Source organism: Meleagris gallopavo, chromosome 22 (assembly GCF_905368555.1).
Source record: "Meleagris gallopavo chromosome 22, MGAL_WU_HG_1.1, whole genome shotgun sequence".
NCBI classification, from domain to species: Eukaryota; Metazoa; Chordata; class Aves; order Galliformes; family Phasianidae; genus Meleagris; species Meleagris gallopavo.
Genome location: NC_139425.1, coordinates 4,809,887 through 4,825,800, shown reverse-complemented (window position 1 = coordinate 4,825,800; position 15,914 = coordinate 4,809,887). Strand labels below are relative to the sequence as shown.

At 48.0% G+C, this 15,914-nt stretch overlaps 1 pseudogene; it reads right to left on the bottom strand.

Annotated features, from left to right (window-relative positions):
- Positions 1–2,992: 2,992 nt before the first annotated feature.
- On the bottom strand, positions 2,993–15,906 carry LOC146542950 (uncharacterized; annotated as a pseudogene).
- Positions 15,907–15,914: the final 8 nt, after the last annotated feature.

Genomic DNA, 15,914 nt, shown 5'->3' with positions numbered 1-15,914 from the left:
ATCATTCCTTTCCAAAAATACAGGCATGTCCTTCTCATCTCCCTTGCTCTTTAGTAGTGACACTTGCAAATTCACTGAGAAAAGTTATTTTTGGGCTTCAGGAAGAGGCCATGCATTTCATCATCTATGCTAGATCTGGGAGTATTCCAGGACCTGTTTCAGGGCAGCAGATGGGAATACCAACATGTGGTAGGAGCCAACCAGGGTCTACGCATGCTTTCCTGTGTGAGGCCACCATCATCTATTAGTAGATGCAATATTAGAAGTGTTCCAGCAGGATTTTGCTATTTTCTGTGAATCCCAGTGGGCTGGGAGCAAAGTCACCAGTAACTAGTGGCAGGAGCAGAGTTCAGCCCCATGCAAATGGCTTTTCTCCGTTTCCACCCAGAATCTATCACTTGGACATTGCTTAAAGGTGAAGTCCTTTGCTATGTCAGTAACTATTGGTCACAATTTCCAAAGAAAACTAAGTGGTGAGTTTCCAATTTGGAAAGTTATTTAGATAGAGACTGTAATGTGCAAACAAGTTTCTAAAGGAATTTTCAAAAGCACCTCAACTTTATTTTAAATTGGCAATGATGCAGGTGCTTTGAGTCTTGCAGAGAATCCCTGTTTGTACTTTGACATAACTTTGTAGAGCTTTACAAAGAGGAATCCAAGTCACTTCTAAAATTGCACTACGAATCTGGCCCTTTGGCACTTCAGCAGCGTTACCCAGCATGCAACCTTTGAAAACATCCAAGCTATGTTTTAATGCTTTTAATCTGCACCTCACCTTACAAGTGTTATTAATATTCATTATAGATTAAGGCCAAAATGAAGATAACAAAGAGTTCTTTACAGTTTCCTTTGAGTTAAAACTGGGTTTTGCAGCACAGTGCAAAGGAAAGCAAAGAAGTTTCTTTGGACAGTTGCCCTAAAAAACTGTTCCAGAGATGTGTGTGTATACATGTATATGTATATATATATATAAATATACATTTGTATATATAAAAGACTTTTTTGTTAGCATATAGGTGAAAAAATGCAGAGAGTTGTTAGCATGATGAAAGAACTACAAAGGGGACTCACGGTGTCATTTATTTTCATTTGAGATTAAAAAAAAAAAAAGAACAAAAATATAAAAATTTAGATGTAGCCTTAAAAATGAAATATCTTCTGCATACTGACCCAGCAAAATGAATATTAGGTAATACGTATTCCCTGAAGTAAAGAACTCTGAGACAAAAAAGGAAGGGTTAGTGCGAGCTTTTAGTGAAAATGATGAGAGCATCAGCAGGAAAAGCCTGCTTGTGCTGCATTCCAGGAAGCTTTGGTAATCTGTCAGAAATAACCAATCTGCAAAGGATTACCTGCAATATTCACATATTTAAATACCAAGTTGTGCTCTGTATTCTGAGAGGAGATGAGGTCAGAGATGTAGTTGGGCTCTTTCTCTTGGTTACAATGGACCGATGGCAGTTTTTACCAGCTAAGGGTCTGTTCTGAACATCATCAGGTTTTGAACTCGAATGTCCTCTCAAAGATCAATTACCATTTTAATCTTGTAACGCTGAACCTGCTGCAGGTACCTGACCAGAATAATCACTGAGCCGTGCCCCTCTCTGAGCCACAACCTGTTCCCAGCTCACAGACCAGACGCCCACAAAAAGATGCAGCAGAAGGATGCTATTCAGTAGGACTTCAGAACTCCTACATCAATAAATAAAAAAAAACATTTGCTTTTTGCCTTCCTACTAATTGTGAATGAGCAAATAGCCAAATGGTTTTGGTAGCTGGTTCACAGCTCTCTCAGTCACACACGAATACCGATACTTTCTTGCTTTGCGTGAATGCTGTCTGTGTTTTATGATCTGCTGCTGAGGCAGAGGCAAAGAATCCCTTTTATCATATTCCAAATACTGCTTTAATAAGACTGAAACTCTCCCTCTTTCTCTCCTTATAGCCCTACAGCAAATAAATGGAGGTGTCAGCCCAACACCCTTGTAGGTTTAAACTGAATGGAAGTGTCCTTTTGAAAAGCTTGTTCTGTCTGACAGTCCTGAATGTGCTCCTATTGCAGTTCCTTTGAACACCCATCTTTTCTGTGTTGGTACTCTGCTGACATGGCTTTTCGTTTAGTTAAAGATTAACAGAATGCTACAGAATGACAGGACTTTGTGATAACTTAATTGCACAAAACATAGTTGTTCCTATGCAAATCGGAGGATAATTGGGCACTTAGAAATTACTCCCCCTGTATAAAGATGGCAAAGTGGATTTTGGACACACATAGGGAATAATAATCTATTACCTTTTATTATATTTGGAAAAACATAGTTCATAGCTTTTATGATGAGCGTTAGACATGCGTTTAATAGCATGAGGATATTCGATTATGTACTTTAAATATAAAGTCTGGAAGCTCTAAAGTCTCCTTAGCTTTAAGTATACTTTAACAGCTGACATTGAAATTAACATAACAATGTGGGAGCTTTGCAGTATGATCATAACCTGTGAATCATAACGAATATTCCTCTCAAAGGTCCCAGGGTATTTGCAAACGAAAGAGAACACGGAGGACACTCTTTTAAATGAGAAAACACAGCAGAAGCTTCCTGAAATTGTTTCTTTGTTATAATTATCTTTGGGTAAGAGTAAGTATAAGATTACAGCATCATCTAAACAAACATCATAAACCAGATAGAAAAATGATATTATAACTGCAGAAGGGACAATCCCAGGGCAATTGATGCAACCCAGAGTAAAGGTCTGGGGCAAAGAGCAGAGTGTAGAAAAGAAGGGTAAAAAGAAAAGTGATGTGTGATGGCTGTGGAACTGGTGGTACTATTTACGAAACTACTGAAGACTCACCTCTAACAATAGCGAGGCACCATAAACTGAGGTCCGTCAGCTAAGCCCAGTCTCACGTTGAAAGGGCAATTACAGTGCACCACATCCTTCTCCCTCAGTGTTTCGCTCCAGATGCTCAACACTTTAGGAATTCTAAAGCACAACAAAATGGAAATGGTATTGGAACAGAAAGAGCCTCCCGAAATGAACTGTACGCAGCCCGTTGTGTTGGCATGATTGATACTGGAGCATGTAGGTGTAATGAAACTGATGCTGTCTCTTCTGCACCTGTGATTTATTGAGTACAAATTTAAGATGAGAAAAGGCCCCATACCAGGAGCTGCATCTTCCCCCTCAAAGAGGGTATGGTCATCCATCACCAGCCATTGCAAAAGGCCCAATAGTGAGCGGCTCATCAGATGAGCCAATAGTCTCTTTGTTGGGATTCCTAACAAGTGTTGGATCAGCAAAAGTCTATTTAGGCTGGTGGACCTTTCAGGACCAATTTGTAGTGGGTCACTGATTCTGCTAGTGTATTATCTTCTTTACTACTAGTACCAGTTGGGCAAGCAGCAAAGATTAATGATTTTAGCTGCTGACTGTTTGTGGCAATCTACTGCTTCTGAACCAAAGATTAAGATTTTTTTGTGCTTTACTCGAAAGGACACACCTTTTATCCAGGATCCTCTTTTATTTGCTGAGTTCTGTACAAATAATAATAATAATAAAAAATAATGGGCACCCGAGCTGCATTTTTTAATGGCAATAAAAGGGATTTTTGCTGGTGTATAGTGCATCAAGAGAGCTTTGCAAGGGAATAATAAAACTCAAAGCCGAGAATAAGTTTCAGTCTTCTTGGGCTGGAGAATATGGCACAGCACAGCTCTTTTCTCCATCCCACAATGCACTTTGCTGGGAAAGAGAAAAAGAAGTGGGGCTCTCCCCAGCAAGAAATAATTTGTTTTCCTATGTTAATCTTTCATAATTTTTCACAGCGGAAAAACTCATATTGATGGATTTAGTGATAGTGCAAAATGAGGGCAGCCTGGAGCTGCTGGGATGCTGAGTGCATTTGGTCACTTTTTCAGCCAGTTCCTCTGTAAAAGTACTCAGAAATGACATTGCTGTGACTGCGCCATCCCCAAGGCTACCAAAGCTGGCAGTCCTGTTTCCCATGGGAGTACTGACCAGCAAACAGAGATCCTGAGCTCAGAAGGTGGTGCAGGACATGGGACATTTCCAAAGAAATGCCAGTGGCTCCTTGTAAAGACACAGGACGTTGCACTGCTTAGCTCAGAAGGGACAAACCACTGCTGAAGAGATCAGAAATGGAAATCCGATGACTTAAGTAACTCAGCTGTTGGAAGAACAGACCCAAGCAGGATAAAATAACTCAAACTACTGTGCTTCTGAAGGCCTTGCTGCAAGTGTTCGTTATTAGTGTTATGTGTACTAGAAACTTTCCAGGGGCCAAGGCAGAGGTTGCAGCCCTGCCACAGGCAAAGGTCAGCAGAAAGACAGCTGCTGGTGGTTGGGAAATGGCTCAGGAACCAGCACAGCTCCTGCAAGGATCTGACAGGGTCTCATTTTTGCACAGGGCTTCAATTGCAGCCATGCAAGGCCCGTGGGTGAGCTCGGGACGTCCTGTGTGTGCTCCTGAAGCTTTCACACCCCCAAGAGGTCGAAGATGTTGTGCCCAGTGTTTCCAAAGGAAAGCCCAGGGCTTTCTTTCTGTTGAAAACTGGGGACAAAACATCCAAGTGTGTGAAAAATGCGCTCATCAAGGATCTAATTTTTAAAGGGAAGAATTCTATAAATGACCTAATAAAAAAGTGATCTAATTGTTTCCACAACTGCTTCCTAAATTACCAGGGCCTTTTCTCCTCGCTTGTCATTGTTCACGGAGTCATAAATCACAACCCAGGAGATCACTCAGCTCTTGACAATTTGCAGCCATACTCCCGCGTCCGCATTCAGCCGGGCTGCGACCGCTGACGAGCTGTGCCTTGAGCAGTTGACAGGTGCAAAATAGCACAAGCGACAAGGATACCATCAAGTCAAGAGGTTTTTACTCGTTTTTTTAGATGCTGATCTTCTGCTCTTCTTACGAGCACTGTCAAAAAACATGGGTACTCCAAGGTTTGGTGCTTTGAAATCAGGTTATGAAATATAATATGAATTTTCTTCTGTGCTGTTTATTGAAATGTGGTTTTGATGGTGTAAGGCAGGAAAGGTGTCTCATTTAAAATAACGTTTATTCGAAAAAAGTCTTCTGTGTGTTTCATGCAGGATGTCTTCTCACTTCAATCTCTGAAGCAGACTTTCGTCAAACATGAGAGAGGGAGGAAGATGAAATCTCAGGAAAATTATAGAATCACACAACCATAGAATCAGTTAGATTGGAAAAGACCTCTAACATCATCAAGTCCAACCATCTACCTTCCACCAGTATTGCCCACTAAACCACATCACTTGGTGCCACACCTCTACATTCCTTGAACAGCTGCAGGGACAGGGTCTCCATCACCTCCCTGTGCAGCTTGTGCCAATGCCTGACCACTCTTGCAGGGAAGAAGTTTTTCCTAATATCCGACTGACCTTCCAGAAAAAGAAAAAAGAGAAAGAAAAATTGCAACACATTGCGTTTGGTTCTTTTTTTGGTGGCCATCTCTCCAGCACTGTCTGTGGTAGCATTTCCCTGGGAGAAAGGAGCTGGAGTGGGGCTCCTCTGGGTGGGAGTGAAGGGATTGCTCCTGCCCGTGCTCATGGGGTATCCTGCAATGCTCCTGGGCACTGTGAAGCAAACAGCAGTGCTGGCAGCACAGGCAGGCTGAGGATGATGATGTATGTGTTTTAAATCCCAGCTAGGCAAACAACAGTAGGTGTTTCTCAGATTTGATCCACCAGATGACAAACGCCCTTCGCTCTTTTGTTCCCTCAGAGAAATCGAGCTTGCCCGTTGTGCAGCTGTATTTCATTCCCTGGCCAGCGTGGCAGACGTGTTTTGACATTGCTCAGTGAACCGGGGCCATTTTTAAGCACGCAGCTATGGAAAGTAGGCTGCATCTAATACTGTGAAACCCCACACTAAAGTCACTCTTTCTTCATCTGGATGGCAGGAAATATCCTTCCCAGCCCCTTTCACAAATAATCCCCCAGTTTATAAAGTTCAGACTCATTCCTCCAGACACTTTCTTGGAATTAATGCTGTTAAACAAAACAGCTCAATGCTAGAAGTTAAGCTGAACTCATAACTTCTGGCAAGTTCTCTTGTCGGTTAATTTTGGGATGGTCATCCCATTGCTGCAGTTTCTCTCTTTAAGAAAGCTCTCTCATTTCCAGGGAAAGTAACAAAACCGGTTTCTTCAGTGAATCATTGGAAGGTGACCTAACCTTGGTCCAGAAGGAGCGGACACCTGCAGAAAGCTGCGACTTTTCTGGCCCAAACAGAAGACACGAAAAAATGAATTTACTATCTGGACGTGAGAATGGGGATGGGCAGTGTTATGGTGAACTTCTCATGGTGGGAAGAATGGTGAAAATAAAAAAAAAAGAGCCTGTAGAGACCCAACTGGGGCATGAGAGGTGTAAATGTTGCTGCAGGGCAATCTGTTCAAAGCCGGGTCCTCCTGCTTAGTGCAGGTTGTGCAGAAAAAATAGAATGCCCCAGATGTAGAGACTCTTTGTGAAGAGGGCAGATCAGCAACCACTGGAGACTTTCTTTCCTTTTCACTCTAAGTATTTTGCTGTGTCCAAGTTCAGACTTGGATGTTACTTTTTTTTCCCTGCTGAATTTGAAGGCAAAGTGCACAGCTGGCCTAAACTCTGGATTTCTGCATGCCACATCGATCTGCTTGAAAGGAAAATTGTATCTCCACTGATGACACGGAATAGCCGGAGCCAAGAAAAGGGCATTGCATGCGGTGCAGCTGGCCAGGAGCTGCTCAGCAAAGCATGGCTCGGCAGTGAGCCAACAAGGCAGGCACAGAAATGCCAAGTGACATGACCAAGGCCACACAAGAGGTTGGAAGCACAGCAAGAGAACTGAGATTAAGGGAGATTTACATTGGATAGAAGGAAAAATTTTTGGCAGTAAGGGCAGTGAGGCACTAGCACAGGTTGCCCAGAGATGAGGTGGTGCCCCATCCCTGCAGACTGCCAAGGTCAGGCTGGATGGGGCTGTGAGCACTGATGGAGCTGTGGTGTCCCTGTTCAGTGCAGGGGAGTTGGACCACACGGCCTTTAAGAATCCAACTGAAAAGATTCTGTGATTCTATGATTTTTCCCCTCTGACTCCATCAGTTGCTCAAACTTTTGGAGCGCAGTGCTTGCAGAAACCAACCAGAGTTTCGGTGGTTTAAGGTCAGGCCCAATCACAGCAAAACCCAGGGGCAAAATGTGTTTTTCCTCTCCCTTCCCTCCAGCAAACACATCTCTCAATGCTTTCTGTGGGGAAGGTCAGTCCTTCACTGGAGTACCCTGAATTCAGAGAAGCTTCTGGGAGCACGCTGAGCAAATGGGTTGTTTTGAAAGGACAAGTTAGCTCTATAATTTGCCTTCACAATGTGTTCTGCACTCTAATTACAAATGCAAACACAGTAATTGAGAACAGCATCATAAAACTCTGAAGGAAGCCATAAGTGATATAATACACGGACATGTTTACCATTTGGTGCAGCAGGATGCCTCGGTGATGTTTTCCCCATGTTTAAACAGGGTGGAGATTTGCTTTTCTTTCATAAAGTTAATTTCACAACAGCAATTCTCCCCTCAGCTTCCCCGCTCCTGAGTTTGGGCCAATTTAAATCCAGCTTTTGGTAAACAGTTCCTCTCTTTTCTCAACTGGGAAAAACCTATTTTCTTTTTAGTGGTAAGAAAAGGTTAATTAAAGCTATTCCAAAGGGAATAAAAAAAGGGAAAACTGCAGTGTGCCCTCCACCTATGCTGCCCCATCCCACCTGAAGACACTCTGCAGAGCTGGGAGCTGTGCTGCTGGGGTCGTGTTCCCCTCCCCTGGTCCCCTCCTTGTCCCTCCCAGCTCCCCAAGCTGCCTGGATGGTGCAGGCAATAGCAGCTCTTGCCCTGCTCTATCCATGCCACATGAACTCTGCCATTTGCTGGGGGATGGGGAAGAGGTCAAAGCTCCAGTGGTTGCCGGTAGGGCAAAGGTGAGTAGTTCAGATCCACAAATGCTATATGAAATCAGGCAGGCTGAGGGCTTTCAGCATGCAAGGAGAGCAGGAAATAAACATGGTGCAGTCCCACGTTCCTGTTTTCCCTGCCTTTTTTCCCTTTTTCCCCATGCTGCCAGATCATCTCACACATCACCCTTCCTACAACAAACCACAGTTCTGCTCCAGCAAATATACGGGCTGTGGTTCTTGAGTCTCCTGGACACAACACAGCAAACAGAAGGGGAGTGGAAAAATGGAAGTGATATCAGCCCTGTGCAGGTGCAGTGGGAGGCTGGGCAGTGGGGGAGCAGACAGGGGGGATGCTCGATTTCCAGAGGTGCTGAGTGCCTGCAATGCATTGTGACAGGCTATCCATCAAACCCATCACCTCTTGGGAAACCTGATTACCCCAGTGGAAGCCCTCATTATGAGCATTTAACTGGTTCCTACTGGTATCAGCAGCTCGGTTTAGGAATGGGTCACTAGGATTGGGGTGGACAAATCCTTTGGGAGAAATAGGTCCAAGGGCATAGAAACAGGTGTAGGAATTGATGGAGGTGTCTAGCAAATTAATCAATTAAAAGAAAAAAGGATATTCTATTTTTAAAAAGTTGAACCAATAAAAACGGCTCACACTTGGCTGGTTAGAGCTGTGCATCAGGTGACTTGAACAGATGTCTCCAGCTGGGAAATCTTGGATGAAATTCTCTACCTTCTCCCTTATTATAAGCCAGTTATTAAAGAAGTACATTCGAGGTATAGAAACATGTGTTAATTCTAGCCAGGAAAATAAAAGAAAACAGAAACCATGCATAAGAGAGAGGTCACAGAGTTGTAATCACAGCTTTAAAGGGGTGAAGCCCTTGATGTGGATGTTGATAGCTATTAAAAAACTGCAAGTACAGAGTGAAGGTTGCGCATCAACAAGGCACTTGTACTGCAAGGCAGTATTAAAGGAGGCTGTCTCAGAGACTGGGATTTGGTTATTTATGTGCAAACAGTCATTAATTTTGTGTGTGTGCGTATATTTGTTCACTGCAATTTGATATATATATGTGTGTGTGTGTATATATATGAGTGAACAGGACTTTGCATGGCTGTGCACTGCTGCAGGAGCTGCTTCTTTCCTGCTTAGCAGTGCTGGGAGTGCTGGTATGTGTTCTGCACCTGCTAATGTGTGTAGATTTGAGGGGAACAAGAGGAAACCAGCTCCTTTGCTATAGGAAATCCAGCATACCACATTGGATTGCTGTTAGCAGAGACATAGGAATGAAGCATCCTTCGCTGACCACCTTTCCTACCGGAGCACCTGGCCCTGCCCCTCTCCTTGCTGCATGTTTCTGTGTTTTCCCTCTCTCCTGCCAGGGTGATGTGGGCACAGCTTATGGACGTAAGGATGACCCATACAGCATCCAGGCCATGTGGCTGCAGAGCGTTTTGCTCAGGAAGCACCAGGTGAGGATTTATTATGTGTAAAAGGAGGAGGTTGGGAGCTGTTGTCTTCCCCCTGTCTGGGCAGCAGCTAAAGAAGCGTTCCTCAGCCTGGCAAGGAAAGCAAGCAAACCTATTTCTTCAATATTTGTCTTTATCTTACTTCTTTTTCCTTCCCGTATTTAGGGCTTAAAAACATTTCAGGAGGAAGGTGGAGGTTTGCAGAAACCACTTTGTTTCCAGTTCTGCTTGCCTTTCTCTCCCAGAAACACACAAAAGAACCTTAATTTCACTGAATAACAGCTTTCTAGTAAATAGGTCTTTGCTTTTCTTCTGCACCTGGATGTGTGCAGAGGGGCCGGCGTCGCAAGATTGCTGCGTTTCCTTGGGTGAATAAAGAGCTTCATTCCCAAAGGGCGCAATAAACCCCATCCTTCCTCCTCTGATCAGCAGCAGCGCGGAAGCTGCAAACCTGACCAGTACATCAAAAAGGAGCTTGAAAAATACTTTGAGCAAAAAAATGCTAACGGTGCATCCTTCCCCTGTAACTGCACCGATATTAAATCAGGAAACAGTACAGAACGACCACAAAACATATATACAGGGGCTGTCAAAGCAGAAAGAAAACAAAATCCCTAATGGGGACTAAAGGTGCAAAGAGCAGAAGGAAGAATATGCAGTATGGGCTTTATGATTATATTTAAATCCTTAGGCAGCAAGTGCCAGAAAGGGAATTCCAAAAAAGAAATCTATGTATAAGCAGGTTTGGGCGCTTTTTGTTTTTTGTTTTTTGTTTTTTGTTTTTTGTTTTTTTGTGCTGGACTTTGTGCAATGAAAGGGGATTACATGTCGTGGAAGAAGCACAGGTCCCTGAGGTGTCAGAGGAGCCCTGAGCTGGAAGGATGGTCCCTGATCCTACAAGGGCCACATGCTCAGCTCGGTGGTAAGGAGCTCTGCTGGAGCTGTGGTGCTCTGTTGAAAAGATGCTCATGTGGGGCTGGATTTCCTCACGTACAACTGAGGCCATGTCTTCCTTCCCTCATTCTGGAGCATCTGAAATCTGTTCATCCAGAGAGTGTCCTGCTGAGATGCTTGGAAAAAAAACAGGCAACAGGGGCCACAAAGGTGGGCTGACCTTTACTGGAAGGTTTTCTGGCTGCTCACTGCTCTCTGCCATTTCTCCCCTTTCTATGTCCATTGCAAGGAAGCAAAAGACTTTTCTCACCCAGAAATCTGTGTACTGCTTCTACATCCAGGAAAGAAGCAAGATAAGCAGGAGAGAAAATTTCCCTAAGTGAGATGTAGTCAAGTTCTGAAGTATATGAGAAACCTTTGTATGCCGCCAAATGCCATTGCAGGACACAGATGCAGTGATTATAGTCCAACAGCTTCTGCTGGCTCCTTCAGACTTGAAAGGCAACTTCTGATCGCTCAGAGAGGTTTTGGTGCTGCTTATTTGCTAAATGCTCCTGGAGGGGCTCGGATGATGAATTCAGCATGGCAGGGTTCAACAGGGAGCAGGGCTGAGGGAGGCTGAGGAGGAAAGCAGGCCCTAGAAAGGTCTGAACAGGAGATTTTGTGCTTCTGGATCAGTATTTTTCTTGTTATACACAAGGGTGCCAGTAAATAATAGAGCAGCAAGGAGAGTAATTTGGGAGTATGTGTTAGAAGCAGTTAGAAGGGGCTGCGATGGGACAGCACTGTTTGGAAACGATGAGGGAGAGACAAACTCCCTCGGGGAAAGATAGAAATAAATAAATCGGATCTCCTCATTCATAGCACGACGAGCCTTAGGCTGAAAGAAGGCAGAGAACGGAGCCGCTCGCTGCCGCCCTCCCTCACGGGCCGTTAAAGAAGGAGAAACGGCTCCGGTTGTCCCGAGGCGTCCCCTGCCCTCCCATCCGCGCTCAGGCCCCGAGCAAACTGCAGAGGGTGCCAGCGAGGAGTTCGCTCCGTTCTGTGCGAGCGCTCCGCAGGGCGGCAGGGATTCACGCGGCGCCCCGCAGCCGCAGCCCGCACTGCCCGCATCCCGCAGCATCGCGGGACCCCGCGGGGCCGCGTCCGCCTTTGGACGGGGCTGCGCGGAGGCAGAGCGGTGCCGAAGCGCGGCGTCGCGCGGTGCCCCTCGGCTCGCTCTGCTCTTTCAGCCCTCCTCGAACCCCCGCTTCTCAAGGAACTCCGTGCCCCCCAAGCCCGTCCCGATCCCTCCAGCCTCCTCGGAGCTGCTCCGACGGCGGACGCAGTTTTAAGGAAACGCCTTCCGATCAACGCCCTCGATCACGCCGTCACCTATAGTGGCACCTTGCCAGGTGTGCTTATTCTGAGAGACACCCCTTCCCCTTTCTGAAACCGTCCCAAACCCCAAATTCTCCTCTCTGTTACACCGCCCTCCCATCCCAGACAGGGATTTAATGCCGGGGAAAAACAACTTCCCCCCCTCATCACCCCCCAGCTCTCAACCTACCCTTCTGCGGTGCTGCTCCGCTTCCTTCCCACAGCTTCGCCTGTAAAAACGTGTCTAAAGTTATTGGGACCGGCCCCGCTTAACGGGCTCGGGTCAAAATCTGAAGAGACCCCACTGAACCTCGCACAGATCCGTATCTCATTTTATACCGCAAAGCTACCGTGCAGATTTTGTCCGGAGTGTGTTGCACGCTTTACTTCAGTAGGAAAGAGAAAGAGAGAGGAAACAAAGACTTACGATTACCATTAGTAATTTAATCCTAAATTCGTGGGCCATTCCCATCAGCCCGAACAAGCAAACATCAACACTTTTCTTTCTCATGCACACGGATCTGCGATAGATGATTAACCAGGTCCCTCGCTGCTTGCACAGGGGAAAAATATCCTGACAAACGGCACGGTGCCTGCTGGCAGCTCGCGAAATTAAAAACCAAGCGAAGGGAGGTAAGGATTAGGACAGGGATGCCCTTCTGCTCCGCCAGCGCTGGCTGCCGGCCGCGGGTGATGTCGGTTTGTGGGTTCGTTTGTTAACAAAAGTACCATTTCAGACAACGCATCCCACTGATATAGGGTGAAAAAGAATGCTGGGGGAAATGTAGCAGTCAGAGACCAAAACCGAGGTGCGCTTCTCAACATGGAAAATACATAAATGACAGACTTCTTATCAGTTACCAAAATCTGCTTTCTAGGAACTGGGGATTAGGAGTCCACCGTAATACGATTCCCTTCTTGAACGTGAAATCCATAATTCGGGCAGAACTCTGCGGAACCAAACGCACGTAGTGCCTGTAGGCATCGGTTTAAGGGCGAGATTTCTCATTTCGGCGGCTCGGGACCCGCAGTGCTCTGCGCGGACACGCGGGATGAGCCGATCTGAAATGACACCATCGTACGGTTTGAACTCACCCTGATTTTGACCGAGAGTTTCCCAGAGGGAGGAAAGAGAGAAGGGACAACGGAAAGAAACCGTCAGAAAACAAAACCAAAAACAAAAACAAAAACGGAACTTAGAAAGAAAAATACAGTTAAACCCACTGGACGGACAGCTTTTGGGTGTAGGGAGTGAGTCGCGATTGAACAAACATTGCTCGGGATGGAGGCGAGCGGTGCTCAGGCGCTGGGATGCCGGGCAGGTGGGGCCGCTCCGCGCCGTGCGCTCCTTCCGCGGGTGCGGAGCGGGAGCGGCAGGGAGGGGACGGCAGCGCTGCTCGCAGGATCCGCGGCCGCCGGGACGCCGCTCGCTCCGCGGAGGCGTTCCGGGTGCGGGCGGCCGCGCAGGGCCGGGGATGCGGAGCTCCCCCTGCGCGCTGCTCCGCGGTTCGGCTGCGGGTCTCCGCTGCAGAAAACTCTGCCTGGGCTGCCACGCTGGGCTGCTCGGCTCACAGATCCTCTTCTGCTACGGCAAAGCTATTTCTTCCCAGTCGTCACTAAGATATATATATATATATATATTTCTAAAAGAGATTTGGACGGAGGGAGATCCCCCAGCACGCAAATCCTAAGGAGATCAATCTTTGACGATTGAATTAAAAGCTCTACAATAAAAAAGATCGGCCTTTCACTGGGAATTCGGGGCACAAAGCTCTTCGTGTTTCAGCCAGCCGCAAGTTTTGAGGGATGTGTTTTCTAGAGGGGAGTGAGGGATGGAAGAGCAAATAACTGGACCCTCACAGTGTCCTGAAATTTTATGACAATGCTGATGGACACGCAGAACCAATCTGTAATTCACAGCTTAAAAGATTAAGAAAAGAGACAGAGTGCGTATGGACAGGGAGATAATCAGATCAGTGCTTCCTCCACCTTTCAGTAGCTCCACCTTGTGAATATACCTCAGTAATTATGATAGAAAAAGTATTATCCGTCTCGTGGCACATTTCGCAGGGCTGCATCCTCGCTTCCCAGGCGCTCGCCGCCGTTCCCTTTCCCTCTGTTGCGGGACCGATTCCCCCCCGCACCGCCACCGATCACGTTTATCGTGCAGGTAGAAATAAAGCTCTCGACGAGCACCCTCCAGGACCTCAGAAATACGAGCTGCTGCTTCCCCTGAGGAAGCCGCTGGGTCCACCCGAGCTTACCGGGAGGCAGCCGGGGGCGGGACGGGGACCGCGGAGCTTCTGCCCCGCTTCGACCTCTCTCCAGTCTCGGAGGGGCATCGAGCTCAGCTCTTTGTGCCTCGGGGCTCATCGTTCTCAGCGAAAAATAAATAAATAATAATAATAAGGACGATTTCCCGAATTTGGCAACGATGGGAACCCAACAGCGCGGTTCTCGCTGCGCTCCACGCGGGATGTTTCCACGCGTGTCCCCACGGCCGCGTTCGGAGCGGGCGGTGCGGAGGGGAGGGCTGCCCTCTCACGGAGCTCAGCCCTTCCCCAGCCGGGTTTGGGTCCAGAGAGGCTCTCTGACCCCCAGAAACATCACGCGTGGGGAGTCCGGCGAGTATGGAGCGCACCGGCTTTCACCGATGCCAGGTTTTTTTGTACATCCTCTCCTCACATAGAGAGGAAAACTGCAGCGAGGCAGCGACGAGCAGAACCCGGACAGCCTGTAACGCCGCGGGGCATTCCAAACAACCCCCCGGTGCTCTCCCCGCATCCCACTCCCACGGGCACTCCCGGGACTTGTTGGCAGGGCGGGTTCCCTGCGCGGTTCCCTGCGCGGCCGCGGCGACCATCGAGGCTGAGAGCTTCACCCCGACGGAGCACACGGATCTGTGGGGAGAGAGCAGAACTTTCCACTGGGCGCTTTAACGGCACGTTTTTCTGTCCCGGTACCTGAAGGGTATTTCAGAAATTCATTTCTGAAAAACGGAAAGATCTTAAAGTCTAGGGGTTTGCTTTGTTTGTTTTGTTTTGGGTAAATAACTGAGAGGGAGGGGATGTGAGGGTGCTGTGAGTCGGGTCCTCCCGTCCCCGTCCCCGTCCTCCACCCCCCCTTTTTTTTTTTCCGGGTGTTTTTTACCCCGTGAAACGGAGCTGTCATTCTCCAAACCGTCACTTGGTGTCGCACTTTCTGTCTGTTTGAGCGTAAAAGCAGCGTAAAAAGAAGCCTTAATCTCCCCTAATCGTTACAAAATGTTCAGGAAAAAAAAAAAAAAAAAATCCTGTTACCGGACCAAAAAGGAAAAGAAAAGCAAAAGAAACCAAAAAAGCCTCACAAGCCGAGTGCTCCTTTGCATGCAGTCACTGACTCAGAGCTCAGCAGAAGAAAGCAAACGCGGACCCCTCAGAACAGCAGTGTGACTCTGTTTTCTCCCTTCTCCCCCCCAATATTTGCGATTGTCTGTATTAATGCCCGCGCTTTACTTTACGGTGAGATTTGCTTCCCGTAACCGGGAGGGTTTCCCCGGCTGCCTGCGGACCGCTGACAGCCCCCCCCTCCCTAACCCCCCCCTCCCCAACCCCTCCGCGCCGGTGCTTCCCCGACCCCGTCTCCTGCGCATCCCCCGCACCTCCCGCAGCCCCGCACTCTGCACCCGCATTTTTCCACGGTTCCTTCGCACTGGGGACGCTCCCGTGAAGTTGGAAGGGGCGACGTGTGTGAGCGGGATGGGTGGGGGGTTGAGGGGAGGTTGTGGGGGGGGAGAAAGCCGAGTGCCTTGAAATTTGCTACGGGACGGCAGCGGGCAAAAAGAGACTTTGTTATATTTAGAACAAAGGGACGGGCAGGATGTCCCCGAGCCCTCCTCCTTTCTGGACTGCAGAAAAAGAATAGGAAGGGGGGGGGATTGGGGGGGGAGAGGTTGGGTGGGTGGGTGGGTGTAGGGGGGGGGGAATAAATAAATAAAAGAGGCGGCGGTGCTGCGGGAGGGGGGAGCGCCCGGAGGAGCGGGGCGAGGAGCGGGGCCGCTCAGCTGGCGCTGCGGAGCTGTCACGCCGCGGTCCGCCCCCGCCGCACCGCCCAACCCCGCCGCCCCCGCCGCACCGCCCGGCCCCGCCGCACCGCACCGCCCGGCCCGGCCCCGCCGCCGTGCTGCCATTGGCGCGGCCGCCGCCGGCCCCGGCCCCCGCCGCG